The 17,395-nt window shown below is 29.8% G+C and overlaps 1 protein-coding gene and 1 pseudogene across 1 annotated transcript in view; both read left to right on the top strand.

The window, feature by feature from the left end:
- Positions 1-17,395, top strand: part of LOC142334301 (neuropeptide SIFamide receptor-like) — a 668,171-nt gene that overhangs the window by 162,002 nt on the left and 488,774 nt on the right. The gene's annotated exons all lie outside the window — the stretch shown is intronic.
- Positions 15,281-16,242, top strand: LOC142318538 (uncharacterized; annotated as a pseudogene).

Raw genomic sequence — 17,395 nt, forward strand, 5'->3', positions numbered from 1 at the left:
AATCTAAAAAAAAATCGAGTATATATCGGTATTTTAATGTGCAACAGATATGATAAAAAAATACGTAAATACGAAAATATTCAGAAAGTAAAGCATTTAATTCGTTCATTTAAATTACAATATTAATATTACATTAATAATTAATTACCGTAAAAGTACTAGTTTAGTTCAGAATCAGTAGGCCAGTAAAACGAAAAGAAAGTATCATGTTGTAAAGGATTATTTCAATACACTTTATAATATGGGATTTTATTTTTAATTAATCACTGTCACTGTCAATGTCTGTAGAAGAGTTACCGGTAGTCCCCATGTTGCTACACCAAAGGTGATCGTCTTCAATATGATCAAGTTCATTAGATATTCCGCATTTTTTAAAAATTCCTTACTAATTCCGTGGAAATACCTTCCCAAGCATCTTTTATCTAAACTAAAATCTGGGCGTTTGATTCTTCCTGTAGGCGTGAGAAAGAAATTTTCATTAGCCATCCATTTTCTGTACAGTTGTTTTAATGCAGATTTGAACGGTTTATTAATGCAGACATCTAGTGATTGCAATAGAGATGTCAATCCGCCTGGAATTATTACTTGATCTATCATACCCTTTTTTAAAATGTCTTTCACTTTTCAGTCGTATGCACTCGATAACTATCCATTACTAGCATACCAGAATTTTTTTATTAAGTAAATCTCCCGATCGCTTTTGACATACACACCTGATCCGATCTAAAATTAAGGTTTCGTCCATCCAACCTGATTCCTGTACTCTGATAATAACTCCATTTACCTGTACGGTAGGAAGAGTTTTTCTTTTAAAAACAATGTACGGAAGTAATTTTGATCCATCAGAAGTAATGCAAAGCATAACACTACACCTTTGTGTTTCATTACCACTGTCAAATGGTATTTCAAAATATACGGAGGTTTGATCAGGGTTTCTTTTTGAGAAGGCTTTATTATGTATTTGTGAAAATGTAATATTTTTTGTTCATAAGCGTCTGCAAGTCGTCGAGAAATGGTCGTCTTTCATCTTATTGACAAATCATTTCGTGCAAAAAAAGTGTTATCCATTCACGGCTTGCTTTAAAATCAACTTTATTCAATGATTTAGCGATTTCACGAGCATATGATTGACACATTTCTGTCGTGACAGCATAACTGCATTTCCTTTTTTCCATAACAAAGTCATACAATTTTTTTCTATGTCTGTGTATTTTGGTTTTAAGCCACGAAAAGCTTTTTTATTACCAGTGCCTTTCACCAAAGTTGTTTCTTTTAACGTCAGTCTCGACAGCAGCTTTCATCCACGTCAAATTTTCTTCCTGCTGCCCGATTTCAAATTTTTTCACCCTGTTCTATAACGCGCAGTTTTTCATTTACTGTAAAAGATCGTAGACGCTGTACTTTTGTATTCATTTTAATGCCGTAATTAAAATAAACCACCGTATTAAACTTTACAAGATAAACTAAACAGATAAAATGCACATAACCATCCACATATACAAACAGTACAATGACTTCGGCGAATAGATAAGACGACGATGGGTAACTGCTGATACTGTAACTGTAGTGTCATTAGAATCGAATGCAGCCTATACAAAGTGAATCAGTTTTATAAAAATACCGTAACTTCGTTCATATCGTTAATATGAAAAGGATGTTAATAATAAAGGATGTACTCTGTATAAACGGCATCCGATATTGATATTAATGAAAGCCTAATGTAACTACATTTATGTGATTGAAGTTAGGTACTTCTAAGAAAACGTTTACTTTACATAAATTATCCTGGGTAAAGGCTATGTTTCAAGTAAGCCCCGCACCCTTATTTTTTTTCTCCAATTCCAAGAAAAAAGTGCGGAGGGTACTCGAATAAATACGGTACGTAAAATTTAAACTTACTGTTTCACATAAACATAAAAAATAAGCCAACATATAAAAATATACGTTATTATGTTTAATTATAAACATACTTTTAGATGTTGATAATTAAATTTTGACTGAACGAACTAATATTTAAATGTTTTCGAGGACAAACAGTAAATGGGAACTATACATTTTAGGTTATCTTAAAAAACAACTTAGGAAAAAAAGGTCTTAAATTATTTATCATATGATAATATAGAAATTCATAGAAAAAAAATCAGATTAAAAACAGAACTAGGTAAAATGTTCATTTAATAAAGTTCTAATTAAGTTTTTCTATTATCTTAGAGACAAGGTTATATTACAAAAATATATTAAATAAACATTTCAAATTTATTTAATACATTATTGATACTTATAATTTTCATTATTCATATTTATAAACCAAAAAAATTATATAAAAAATAAATGTATATTTTTTCCATTAATTTTATTCATTTTAAATAAAATAAATATTTCAAACAGAAGAAATAACTAGAAAATATCTGAAATCACTCGTGGACTGAAATAAATTCCGATCTGCCTCTAGACAAGTAGTGCATTACTTGACAAAAGATATTTGATATTCTTTCCAGTCTTCAACTGGAAAGTGCAAGACTGGAAAAAGTCTTGATATACAAATTGTCATATAAGTGAAAGAGAATCAAAGTGCCCTCCTGGCTATAAGAATATCATTTACAAAAGTATCAGGTTACATTCTGAAAAGTAAAGAAGTGGAATTACCGTCGACATCTTTTTTAAATAGTTAGATTGATAAAAATTTAGGAAGAGATACAAAATAATAAAAATTAAACATCTCTTTCCATCGAATTATTTTCTACTGTAGAGGAAAAAAGAAATATATGAGAAAATTGCACATAAATGTTCTCAGGCGTATAAAATTACCTTTTAATAGAAGCATACGAATGTATAAATGAAAAATTCAAAGAAATCTATTAATATATTTTGATTTTTATAATTTAAAGATGTATTTTTTGACATAGAAGTATGGACTATTAAAATAAAATTCTATTTGAACCAAGATTGCAGAAGTTTCTGTTTGCTACCCAGAAATTTATTGCACATGAAATTCGATTTATCATAATAATAAAGAACGTCCCCTCTGAAATTCGTAGGTCGAACGAATTTTTCCTTTTTTTTCTGTAATTGTTATTTTTAGCGTAAATATTTGACGTGTTAGAAAATAAGCAAACTGCAAAGTAAATTGAGAATTTGAAGTATTAAGAAAGGAATAAGTTTTCTTAATGTATTTTCTAGTAAAGTTAAATCTTTTCAAAAAATAGTAGTAGGTGCACCATTTTAATCAGTAGCAATATTTATCGATATTAATTATTGATTTGTTTCTACAAATAAGTATCAAATAATTGAAACTAAAAAGTGAAATAATAACTTTCACATTCATGTACGAGTATAAGGAAGTAAAAAACGAGTACAAGGAAGTAAAAATGGTCGAGTGGACCAAAAGTGTCCAGAAAAGCCCAAAATCCCCAAAAATTGAATTTTGGGCTTTTTCTTAAATGCAGTAATAAGTCCTCATTGAGAGCTTTTCATCGATATACCATAAGTGGTACTTATTTTCATTGGTTTCAGAGTTATAGCCAAATAAAAATTTAATTAACGAAATATTTTGATCTTACACGGGGAAGGCACATTGGTTCGAATCTACTTCATATAATTTTTTTTTTCAACTTCTTTTTTAATTTAAATATATTGGCTTATTATCAACCTCTGATTGTAAAAAAAAATTACAATAAATAATAATAAAAAAAGAAAAAATCTGAAGTTATTAGTGAACTAAGATTTTATGTACTTTTCATTTTAACTCAAAAATTTTTACAGAGGTAAATAATTTTGTAAATAAATCAATACATTTAAATTTTATATAAAAAAGGTTAAAAATAAATAAATCTATATGAAGTCGGATTCAAACCGATGTGTCCATGGTTACATATCCGACACGTTCTCACTTACACTACATAACTACTTCAGCGATACGAAACAGAATTAGTATACAAACTAATATAAAATGCTGATACGAACACCACAAAAAATGTGCTACAATATGGTGTCGCCAAAATGCAATTCTGTAACAGTCCACTTTATTAAAGAATTGGAGGATCATATCTCACTTTCAAATGAAATAAGTTTAAATGAAGTGTAGCAAAAAATGTGTATATGTAATTTAATAGGCGTACAAGGAAGTCATGTGGTGTCCATATCAGTCTTTTTCTATAGATTTGCATCAATATATTGTATGATTACTAGTTTATAATTTATTTCCCAAAGTATTTGAACAGATAAATAAATAAAAATTATAAGAGAAATGTGTGATGTTATTTAAAAACGATTCCAAATATTAAATGATAAGACTTCATTTTAACTCGATCTGTTTTTGTTGTTGCGGTAGACGACTCTTTAAGAAGATGAAAAGTGGAACGGGAAGTTAAAGAAGAAAATCAATTTCCAGCCCATTATTTCCATCCAAAAGCAATTTGTAATAATTACTGTTGCAAAGGAGGAACGAATCTGTATTCAAGTAACATTTCAACTTTTCATCTTCAGCTATTGCTGCTCAAAACGTGAAACTTCTGGAAATTTCTAATGTTTATTTAAAATCGCAATTTTATTTAAAATTAATTAACCGCCTCGTTCTCTGTTAATATTTACTTCAAATATTCGGATACGTAATAATGAATTCTAAAATCGTTGTTTTAAAAATTGAAAAATTAACTTGTAAAATAAATTTCAGAAAAAATATGTAGACAAAATCAAATCTAATATATATCTGACCCGAGCGTAAAATTTTAATAAAAATCGATCAAGAAAAATTCTGTTAAGAATACCCGATAAAAACATGTAAGTTTTGGAAAATGAAAATTTTCCGTTAAACATAACAAACCATTTATCTTAGTTAAATTTCTTTTTAACTGGTTTTAATGTTATCAATTTAATTTTTATACATCTATATTGTTTTGCTCGAACAGACAAAATGAGAAAACTACAGAACTGATGGACAAATGTTTTTTCTTAGAGGCAGAAAGCTGAGAAAACTTTAATAAAATGGAAAACTTTGACGTATAGGATTAAATAAAAATTTTCTCTCTTAATTGAACTTAATTTTTCAAATTAAATGATATTACTTCGTAATAAATAATGACTAGAATTTTATAGTATAAAAAGAATTATTCGTATAGATAACCTGTAAGATGTCAGGGCGATGTATAAGAATAGCATTCTTATCATGTCACTATTTTTATGCTACCAAAGATCAATTCGAATAAGTTCCTACATTGTTTAGAATGACACACTGTTTTTTTTATCCTTGGAAACAAATTGAATAAATAAACGTAAATTGTACGGTAAGGTAGCTCATAATTTAATTTCCATTATTACAATAAAAAATCTGATTGGACCCACATGACTTGCTTTATATTTAAATTAAAAAAAAGTTAAAAAAAGAAAGGAAAGGAAGTTGGATTCGAATCGATGTGCTTTTTCCCCTTGTAAGTTCCAAATAATTCATTAATTAAAATTTAATTTGGTTAAAACTATGGAACCATTGAAAATAAGTACGAAAATGAAAATGAAAATAAGTAATATATCGTTGAGAAGCTCTCAGTAAGGGCTTATTACTGCAGTTAAAAAAAAGTCAAAATCCAAATTCATTGGATTTCACGTCACGCCGAAACTAGTCAAAATGGATTCAGGGATGGTGAAAATGGATATTTCCGTTGAAATCTGAAAACGGAAATTTTTCGCGATTACAATACTTCCTTAACTTAGTACAAGGAAGAAAAAATGATATTTAAGAAAAGTGTATTTTATCGACGTCAGATTTACTTACACATTGCAGTTATTTTGCTACTACCAAGTATGAAATAATATTTGTTTGATAATGACATATTTCATTAATTAAAATTTCATTTGGCTATAACTCTGGAACCAATGAAAATAAGTACCACTTATTATATTTCGTTGAAAAGCTCTCAATGAGTGTTTATTACTGTATTTAAGAAAAAGTTCAAAATCCAAATGTTTTTTGGATTTTAATTTGTTCCAGAATATGATTGTTTTTTGTCGTTTTTTATTATTCACCAAATAATCCAATAATAAAAACTGAATATTATCACCGTAAGGTTGAAATTAACATTTGTAACCAGTATACAGGAGTTCACTAAACGGAATAGTTTAATTATTATTAACTTTTATTTATACGACACTTGAGAAATCTGAAACGTTTGTTAATCAGAAATTCACAAAGGTACGAATGATACTGATCTAATAATACAAGTAATAAAGGTATCCTAATATTTCATGTAAGATTGCTGAATTAATAATTGTATGAATATTTGATGTTAATAAAAACTAATATTTTAGCAATTGTATAACTGTCCACTTTATTAAAGAACTGGAGGATCATATCTCACTTTCGGCTTTCATCGTCTCGGCCTTTCATCCGGAGGTCCTGCGTTCGAATCCCGATCAGGCATGGCATTATTCATACGCTACATTTCCATATCCCACGCCCAAGCTTCAAGCTTATGTGGCGATGTCATCAAGCAAAAAAAAAGAAAATTATGCGAAATCTAGACATATTGAAAGGGGACCTTGCTCTACAGTCTTACCCCGTCGACCTTTAAGTTGAAAACTTAATGGCATCAATGCCCTATATACAGAAGTAATTTGATAAATTTTTTTCAATTTCGGTCCAGTAGTCCTGGAAATATAAGATGATTTAGGGAGCGACACCGAACATACAGACGTACATTTGAACATCCGGAAAATTTCCATCCGGCTTTGGTTGTTTATAGGTGTCAAAACGTAAAGATCCGGAGAAAACCGCATATGCCCAAAGTGGACCTATTACAGTACTTTCCCTTCTAAAGCTATAGCTCTAACAGAGTGCTAGACGGAAAAGTAAAAAAAAAAAAATATATATATATTAAATGCGAAAAAAGCATTTAGTGTATACTGAAGATAAAGTAAAAATAAATAAATAATAATTAAAAAGAAACGTAAATTCTAATAATATAGTCCCACTTTTTTATCTAAATAAAAAAATAAAGTGAGAAAAAGCTTCCTATAAACAAATAAAAGAAGTTATAATAAATGTAAACGAAAGATAAAGCTTTATGAATGTAAAAACAATTTATTGATTTAAATTTAATATATTTTCTTTATGTTTTGTAATTTTATAATTATTTTTAACTGACATCTGATCAATTTTATAACAATAACAACGAAATTAATTATAATTTGATTGAAAGAAAACAAAATTAATAAAAAATAAAACCATCTAAGTCACGTCATTATTTTAATGAAGCCATTACTTTATCAAAGCATTAAAAAAATAAGTAAAAATAGAGAGAATGAAAACGATTAACGACCTCTTTTTCCACATTTATGAATATTTAAATGAATAAATATTTAAAGAAACATTTTCATCTCCATTCTTCAGTTCTAAGTCGTTGTGTTTACTTAAAAACCACCGAGTTTTATTAAACATCAGTATTCTTATGAGTTTTATCAATCCCAGCATTAAAACATACGGCTATACTTTGAAACCACTAAGAACATTTTGTATTGTGGTTTATTTGACCACGAAAGGTAAATAACATGTTTTTAGTTCTTACTTAAATTCTATTAAAAAAATGTGAAGATGGTGCAAAAACTATTTTTGGTATCATAAAAAACACTTAGAATTTTCTTTTTATTGGTAACGATTAAAGATCTACTGAATTTAATCTTCAAATGATATTACGAAGCGCTCTATTTGATGTGAACAATATCAGAGAGGACAGAAAATATTTGATATTAGAAAAAATTCTGCTTTGAAATAATTAAAGTATAGTAGTATTAGTAGTAATAAAACAATAATAATACTAAGTAGCAAGTAATATATTATCTCTAAGAATATATCAGTAGTTAGAATTAGTAATCATAATTTTTTGTACTCCTGGATTTGATTTATTTTTAAAAATTTTTCCCTCTAATGAAAAATGAAGAAAATCGTTGGGTGTTATTAAAGATATTAAGACTGTTTAAAGACCTAGCTGAAGATCACAGCTACTCCATTTTACTGGTATGAAAATTGAACAGAATGACGTTAAATCAAATCTCTGACGTTAAATCAAATTCAGTTAAAACTCCAAGATGTTGAAACCGGTTCGGCTGAAAGTCACCTTCCATAATAAATCTTTATGGCAAACGTAATCTAATCTTTACAATCGAAAAGTTTTGTTTCCAAACTCAAGCGGGATGTTATCAAAATAATGCTTTTAGTAATTACGCATACCTAATGTGCATTTTGTAGTTTTTCTATAACCTGTAATTTATCTTATAAAGTTTGTAAATTACAAAATAATACTTATCTTGGGGTGCTTTTATATCTGTCAATTAAAGATAAAGTACTTTCTTAAAGTAATTTAGTGAGTACCCATACATTTTTGTATGGTATATTTTGTAATTTTTCATTACAAAAACCATTAAACAAGAAACATTAGTGACAGAATTATTTATTGTCATAAAAGGCATTGTTAAATATGGTGCTATATCTCTGACAGACGGTAACAGTTCTATACCTCTGACTTAATATTTAACTTCTAACTTGGTGCTAACGTAGCCGATATTTCTGAGAGGAGTAACATTATGAGAGAGATATTTCAAAATGCAGTCTAGTTTATGAGGCTGTAAGCAACACTAGGAGACTTCCGTTTTATGTATATATCCCGTAATAAACTAAAATTAAAATTACACTTTAAGACCTTAGCCGGTGTGGTATAATGAAACTCGAACGAGTTCAGGGGCCAAAATGCCACTGCTTACGTTTGTATTCAATACTGGTATCAAAATAATACCTTCTTTTCATTAAAATGTTTGAGTTGAAACTCTTAAACTGCTTCATTGGTTTTCATTAAAATCTATTACACGGTTCCTTTCAATCCCGCAAGTGCTCATATGTAAAAAAAGGAAAATAAAGAATAAAAATAAAAGGAAAACAATTACGTATTAGTAACTCAACAGCGAATATCGAATCTGAAAAGTTTATTTCAGATATTTTTATTGCGTATAAAAATTAACTAAACGAAAGAATTCCGTGGTACCGAATGAAAATTCCACGCATGGCCATGGTTTTTATATATAGTATTTTTTTGTTGAAGTCATTATGATGATAAGAACCCGGCCCATGTTTTATGTTTAACTTTTACAGTTGGTGTTGATGTATTTTACTATAGTAAAGAAAATGTTATTTACTGTTTAATTAGTATTACGACTTTTATTGTATATCAATGAGGAAAATAAGATGTATGAAATAAGAATTGGAAAAATATTATAAATTTGGCAATTGAATGTTTACTTGAAAGGTAGAAGTACGGTTTTGATCTAATCCAAAGCGATCGTCAACTTTTTACTAAAGCCTACGGGTTATCATTGCTAAACCAACAATTTCGAGATAGTGGCCGGTTCATCTCTATCAGATGACCTTACAAATACTTTTACCCCGAGGAGAAGACATCTACCATAGAACAGGTCCGATCGCCCCGCCACTCACTCCGTACCTAGCCCGTAGGAGCTTTACCGGAGGCCATCTTCAGTAGCCTCAATATTTCAGTCTGACCGCTGTCAAGATCCACCGATGCGAATGCCCCAAGTGACATTAACATCGATGTACGTCGCCTAACATGGACACTAACCCTAAACTGATACCATTTAGTAGTCTCTCAAACGAGACCACACCGATTGAGCTGCACGACCTACTCGAGAGGAGAATGAGCTCAACGCATACATCAACGAGAACTAGATACTCATGAAAATCAAAATAATAAACACTAATCAAAACAACAAAGTAAAAAATCGAAAGACATAAAATCTACAATTGGATGATACTAATGAGAAAACAAGAACATTCAAAAACAACAATAACACAACTAAACACGAAATAATAAACAACGAAACACAAACACAATAATAAAACTAACCAAACCCTAACAAGAAGTAGCCAACAAAGTGATAAAAACTACAACGAAATAACAAAACTATAAAAATATCCAGACAAGAGAACACCTATAAAAATATCAAAATACACAAAACAATATGCAAAAAACACAATAAAATAACCAACTAATCCCTAACAAAAAGAAAAGTAGCCAAACAAAGTGATAAAAGTTACAAAGAAATTACAAAACTACAAAAATATTCATATAAGAGAACAACACCCATAAAAATATCAAAACTAGGAAAATCGCGAATCAAGAAGCAGGAACAGCATAATTAAGTTAGTTAGCTATATGAAATTTTATTTTATATTACTTCTACATTTTATATTGTATTCGGGTGCCTATTAGTCTTAACAAAATGGTGGCCATTAAAGTCACCATACTACATATTCAACACAGGCACCTAACTACAACATAAAATGTCGGTAGAACTAATACTAAATTTCACGTCGCTTCTAACTTACTTCATCCTGAAAAAAAAACTGTAAGAAAAGAAGGAAAAACTTGTTTAACTGTTTTTTATTCGTTTTTCAGAATTTTTCTAGGTAGATACGAAAAATTAGTAGTTGGTTTTTTTTAATAATTATTTTATTTAGCGCTTTTTTGTTGTTTCCATAACTTACCCATTCAATATACTAGTCATCTGGATATGATACTAGTATAATTTTTTTCTTAGAAAATTTGTTGTATTTAAATGAAATTTGATTATTAATGAATGATAATGTACTTGATTGCGTGTGACGCATGTATGTACTAGCCTCGATGGATTCCTGTTTCCTTTTGCTGAGCATATTTATCGCTTATATTTCTAAAAGATGAATTTTTGAAAAAAAATCACAAGAGGAAAAAGATTTTTCTTTTTTTATCGTCTTATGGAACATCATTAAAATTTGAAAGTAATTTTTAAACTTTGGCCTTCAGTGTAGCGTTTCTCTTCAAGGAAAGACAATTTAAGATAGTCTATGTTTCTTCCAGACTGAAGACCTGCTACTATCCAAAGGTAGGTTGTAACTTGGTGGATCTGTGAAGCTGCAGAAGGAAGTAGACAAACATAGATTACATTTAATTTTAATACCACACCTCGTATGTACGTAGTCAGGTAAAAAATTGTAAGCCGTACTAGTGATTTTACGTACTACTACAATGAAATTGCTAGTTGTAGCATCCATCTAAGAGTTTTTGAATATATTTATTATTACCAGTATCTCCGGATTTATCTTGGTTATATATACCACCTTGAAAGAGACGTTTTAACTTCGTCAAATTTTTCCTATTAAATTTAATATAAATTTAAGCCGAATCTGTAAAATGCTACAAAGCAACTTTCATAAATACTGACTAAATTTCTACTTTCTGGCTACTTTCATAAATTTCTGTTCAAAGGCTTTATAGCCTTTTTTTCTTATTTTAACATTAGATACATTCGGTTAGTGTTGCACGAAATTTACGATTCGATCGGTTACTAACGACGTATTTTAATACAACTCTGTGTGCTTTTTACTTTGTTGTACGAAGTAAAGAAAGTATTGTGATCGCGAAAAATTTCGGTTTTCAGATTTCAACGGAAATATCCATTTTGACCATCCTTGAATCCATTTTGACTAGTTTCGGCGTGACGTCTGTACGTATGTGCGTATGTATCTCATATAACTCAAAAACGATTAGCCATAGAATGTTGAAATTTTGGATTTCGGACTGTTGTAATATCTAGTAGTGTACCTCTCCTTTTGATTGCAATCGACTGAACCGAAAGTGTCAAAAAAGCCCGAAATTCATTTTTTTTTTTTTTTGATTTTGGACTTTTTATTAACTGCAGTAATAAGCTCTCATTGAGAGCTTTGTAACAGTATATCATAAGTAGTACTTATTTTCACTGGTTCCAGAGGTATAACCCATTAAAATTTTAATTAATGAAATATTTGGTTTTACAACGGGAAGGAACATCGGTTCGAATCGAACTTCATATAGATTCTTTTTTTTTAACTTTTTTTTTAATAATGTTTTGATTTATTAATAATTATTAACGTGTGTTTATAAAAAAAAATTACAATATATAATAATTCAATAATAACAATAAAATAAATAAAAAAATTGAAAAAAAACAGAATTTATTAGTGAAATAAAATTCTATGTACTTTGCATTTTAATTAAAAAGTTTTATAGAGGTAAATAATTGTAAATAAATCGATATATTTAAATTGATTTAAAATAGTATAAAATGTGGTGTCCACCACAATGAAATTGTGTAACTGTCCGTTTATTAAAGAACTGAAGGCTCGTATCTCACTTTCAAATGAAATAAGTTTAAAACAAGTGCAGAAAAAAATGTGTATTTATAATTTAATAGGAATATAAAGAAGTCATTTGGTGACAACAGATTTTTTTATTGTTATTCTTGTAAGCAAAACAATTTACAACTTTATAAAAAGTGCGAATTATTAAAGCAAAAATATGTAAATATTATTACACAGTCATTACCTAATGTATTGTGATTTAAAACAATAAGTAGCTTTAAGCGTGAATAAATTTTTTAATATTAATCCATATTAAAACGTAAAAAAAAATAAATTGGAGCTTATTACAAAGAATGAAGTACAGAACTATTGGTTCATTTGCAGATTAAATGTATCAAAACTAAAATAATTATGATTTTTTTTTTGTTTTCATTTCTGTGCAAATATTTTCAATGATTACAGCTGTTCAGACCTAACGGCCAATTAAAATGGGAATTTTTATAATAATTAACGATATTATGCAGCTCAACCCGTCGGTAGGGCACAAAAAAAATATTATAATTTGTAATGAAAACCGTTAGAATTTAATAACTTTTAATAAATGTGACAGATGTGTTAATGTGCGAATAAACATTAATATACCAAATGTTGAATTATAAGCAAAAATAACAGGATAAAAGTAACCGATAAAATAAAGTGAATTGTAAAACAAAAACATGCGTAACAAATAATTTACCATGCAAGCGGTATCGGTAACGGTAATGAAATTACATGATGTAGCAAATGTAAAGCTGCCCGCAACTGTAATCAGTGTAGGTTAGCGGTAACCGAAGAAAATCGGAATATTACAATATTTCTAATTAAGATTAGTTAAAAATTTAATTTTTATATTATTAATTTTTTATGAAATTATTTTAAAATGATAAAACAAATATTTATATATAAAAATGTTAAGTTCGTTTGTGTACGCTTCAAAAACTCAAAATGTTCTGCACCGATTGAGCTCAAATTTTAGCGCGATATATAACCCGCATCGAAGATTATTTTCATCTATTTCATCTATTTTTAATTTGTACAGTTTTTTAATAAATAAGAGGCTAATAAATCCGATGGAAATGTAAAAAAAGGAAAACCAATCAGATCAATGCAAGATGGCCGCTGTCAAACACAACGACCAGTCACAAAGTGCCCGTATGGCCGTTGCCAATGTAAACAAAATCACAACTGATTAAGCAACAAATTTCTTTGAATTATTTTTAACAGCTAAAACATCTGTATTTTATTAAAAATAAAAAACACCAAAACAAAAAGAAAAGCCACCAAGAAGGATGACTAACAGTAAATAAATTAAAACACCCAACTTTCTTATAGCCCAGATAGACTCAAGACTATGCAAACAAAAAAAGTCGAAATAACCAAATACACAGAAAATAATATCCCTACATAATGACCAAAAAATCCTTTGTTAGGTTATTTTTTTACATATATATGACCAAACAATCCTTTTTTGGTCATTTAGCGTTCTTTGCTATGTAAAAGCAAAGAACAAAATTCACAAATAGTAACACTGAAACCACACAACTAAGTATTCGTTTTTTTTGTTTTTTCTAGCCTCCGAAACCACCGTAATGCATTGCTTCAGATGATGATATGAATGATTTATAGCGTATGAAAATGCCATGCCTGACCAGGATTCCAACTCGGAACCACCGGATTAAATCCGAGACGTTACCACTCGCGTCAAGCAGACCGGCAAATGTATTCGTTAGGAGCCGAATAAAACACAACTTACCAATATGGCGTTGTGTGTCAAACCAATTTTATACGGACTATAATTACTTTTAATACGCGAAACCCCTTGCAATAATTGAACATTAACTTAAACCTCTTCAAAAATTATTCCTTTTGAACTAAGCCACATTTTGATATCATTGTTTTTCTATAACACGGCTGGAATACTTTCGTTTAATGATAAGAAGCGTTGTCGAAGACAATAACAGAATTCTCTTCCAAAGGATATAATACACCGCTAAACTATTTCTAAATAATTCAAATCGTGTAATTTTTTTACGAATCGCCGTTTTTATCAAAATCTCACCTATTTTTCAATTGACCTGCGGTTTTTTGTTTTCTTTGGAGACCGTAATTCATTAGTAGATTCATACTCGAGAATCACGTTGTACACTGTAGCAGCACAACTTCTACTTACGTTAGCAGTTTATTAACATCTGAAATCAACGCCGTTTGATTATTCTGTAATTTGTAAGCATTACTCTGATGCTTCGTAAGCATTTAAAATGATGTGTTTTTTCGCACGACTTAAGGGCTTTTTTTCTCAGCCCACAAATCTTTATATATAAAAATGTTAAGTTCGTTTGTGTACGCTTCAAAAACTCAAAATTTTCTGCACCGATTGAGCTCAAATTTTAGCAAGACATATAACCCGCATCAAAGATTATTTTCATCTATTTTTCGTATCAGTCACATACCCGCGACCGCGAAAAAACAGTTTTTTTAATGGTCAGCTGTGTACCAGTGACCGCGCCATCTGCCGGAAGCGAGGGGAACACTCGCCATACTAGCTAACGACAACCGCAGTCACATGTGAAACAATTACATTGTTTATTAACAAAAAAAAAAACGTATCCACTTGCATCTGATTCAGATTATTATTCAATCTGAATTAAATATTTACTTTAATCGAGGTACTTTTGTGTGATCGTGTCGTGATTGAGCTGCACCTTTCACCAAATCGTAAGTAGAGGTTATGTTTTGTATGAGAGATGGTCAGAAAAGATATTAATTTTTTTATAATTATTATTTAATTATTTCATCTAACTAATATTTTACTTACTTATTTAAATTCATGTAATTAGTTAATATTATTAATTTTTAACCACTTTTCAATACTGTCTGTCCTGTGTCTCATTGTTGTCGAGCTGCAGCTATGAAACCCATGAGAGATAGGTGAAAAAAGTTTAAATAAATTTTTTTGGCCTTTTCAAAATAAAAATTTTCGTTATGAAACTTTTTCTCCTTTCTGTCATGGTTTTCTACCTAGAGCTGTGAGACCAATACGAGGTTATAATCTTATCCCTTCCTTCTATTCCAGTGAAAACCGAAATAATGCCTCGCAGAATATCGAATTTGGGCCGTCGCACTCGCCGCACAGAAGGATCAAGAAGACGGCTTTCTAATATGACTGAGGAAGAGCGGGCATCCGTACAAGAGAGGAACAGATTAAGCACCATCCAGATACGTAACATGGAACCAGCAGAAAGACGAGCAGCCAGGCTTGAGGATGCACGATTGCGAGCACGTCAGTCGCGTTCTGCAGCAACAGATACGGTTCGTTTTCAACGGAATGAACGCGACAGGGTGAGGATAGCTCAAACACGAATCCAAAGAAGAGCTGATCTGAATCTGCAATACAATCGTCTTGCGTTCCGGTACAATCCAGCTGTTGGTTATAGTTCAAGTCGGCATGTTGTCATTGGCCAGATGAGTCATGTCTGTACCTACTGCCAGGCTCTAAAGTTTAATAATGAAACGAAAGGGATGTGTTGCGCTGGCGGAAAATCAAATTGCCTCAACTTGATGCACCACCAGAGCCATTGAAAACTCTACTTGCTGGATCTACCGCTGAATCGAAGCATTTCCTATCGAACATCAGGAAATATAACTCTTGCTTCCAAATGACGTCATTTGGTGCGGAAATCGTGACGACTCAATTCATGCCAACTTTTAAAATCATAGGGCAAATATATCACACAGCTGGCTCCCTGGTCCCGTTCCCAAATAGTGACCATAAATTCCTTCAAATGTACTTCATTGGTGATGATACAGATGAAGTCGATGCACGTTGTGGAATACATACCTCGCTAAGAAGATCCTTTATTTCGCAGCTACAGAAGCTCCTTCACGAAAGGAACAATTTGGTGCGTTTGTTCAAAACGGCAATTGATATGATGCCATCAGATACCCACAAGTTTGTCATTCACGCAGACAAAACGCCCGCTGGAGAACATGTCCGGAGATATAATGCTCCAACTATAGACGAAGTAGCAATTGTCATAGTCGGAGATTAGTTCTTCGCTGTGCCACAGCGAAGCGTGGCAGCGCAGCTAGTATTTTATAAAATCTCTTCTTTTATCTCTGATAAACGATTTATCAGGTTTAATAAGCTTAAAAAAAGTGTTCTGGACAATGAAGTTCAATTAAAATAAACTAATTATATAACCCAAAGAATCTATTCTGATAGATCGGGAAAATATTTATTAATTCACCGAATCAAAAATCTTAGAACTTAATGCACGTTTAATTTAACATTCATTTCATTGAGTAGCAGTAAAAATATCGGGTAAAGAAAGACAAATAAAAAAGTAAAAATTTAAAGAATAAATTAAATGTACCTCGTTCAGCAGTTTGACATAAAGTATTTAACAGTTTCGTGAAGGAAGAGGAATTCGTATGTCAAACAATTAATTAATATTTTACGCTCCACATTTTATGTTCGTTCAAAGCAATATTATTTCCATGCCCTCTGCAACAGCAATATTCGGTTACTCTACTTTAGGAGTTAGTTTTAGACAGTTTGATTAAGAGAACTTCAAATATTTCACGTTTCAGCCGCATTTTACAAATAAAAACGAAATAAAGTTTGTATTACATCGTAGTAACTTTTACATTTCTATCCGTTGATATTCTTGATTCTGCTATTTTAATTCCCATTATTTTCTTTCTTTCTTTGAAGATTATTATATTGAAGTATATACTTCAATGAAAAGAATTTAAAAAAAAATGTTATTTTTTTAATAATAAAATAATTCGACAAACAATTTTAGGCTTGAACAAAATTTTGAATACCAAAATTATTGGGTTTTTTTTATTGCAGTTATAATTTAAAATTCATTATTTAATAAAATATTCATTCTGTTCTTATATACAAACGCAGCGAATATAACATTAAGTAATGCTATTATTCAAAATTTAAATATTACAAAAACTGTGACAGATATTAATTTTTTGATAAAATTTTCATCAAAGGCTTCTATATAAATAAAAAAAAAAAATAATAATTAAATCAAAACGAAAAAAATATTTTACATTTTTTTTTAATCTGGTTTTTTTTTACTCGTATATATTTTTCATCTACTTTTTCCAATTAATTTTCAGCAGGAAATAGTCAGATCATAAATCTGATTTTAATTTCTTTTTATATTATAAGTTATTTAAAATTTG

This window comes from Lycorma delicatula, chromosome 1 (assembly GCF_047948215.1).
Source record: "Lycorma delicatula isolate Av1 chromosome 1, ASM4794821v1, whole genome shotgun sequence".
Lineage (NCBI taxonomy): Eukaryota > Metazoa > Arthropoda > Insecta > Hemiptera > Fulgoridae > Lycorma > Lycorma delicatula.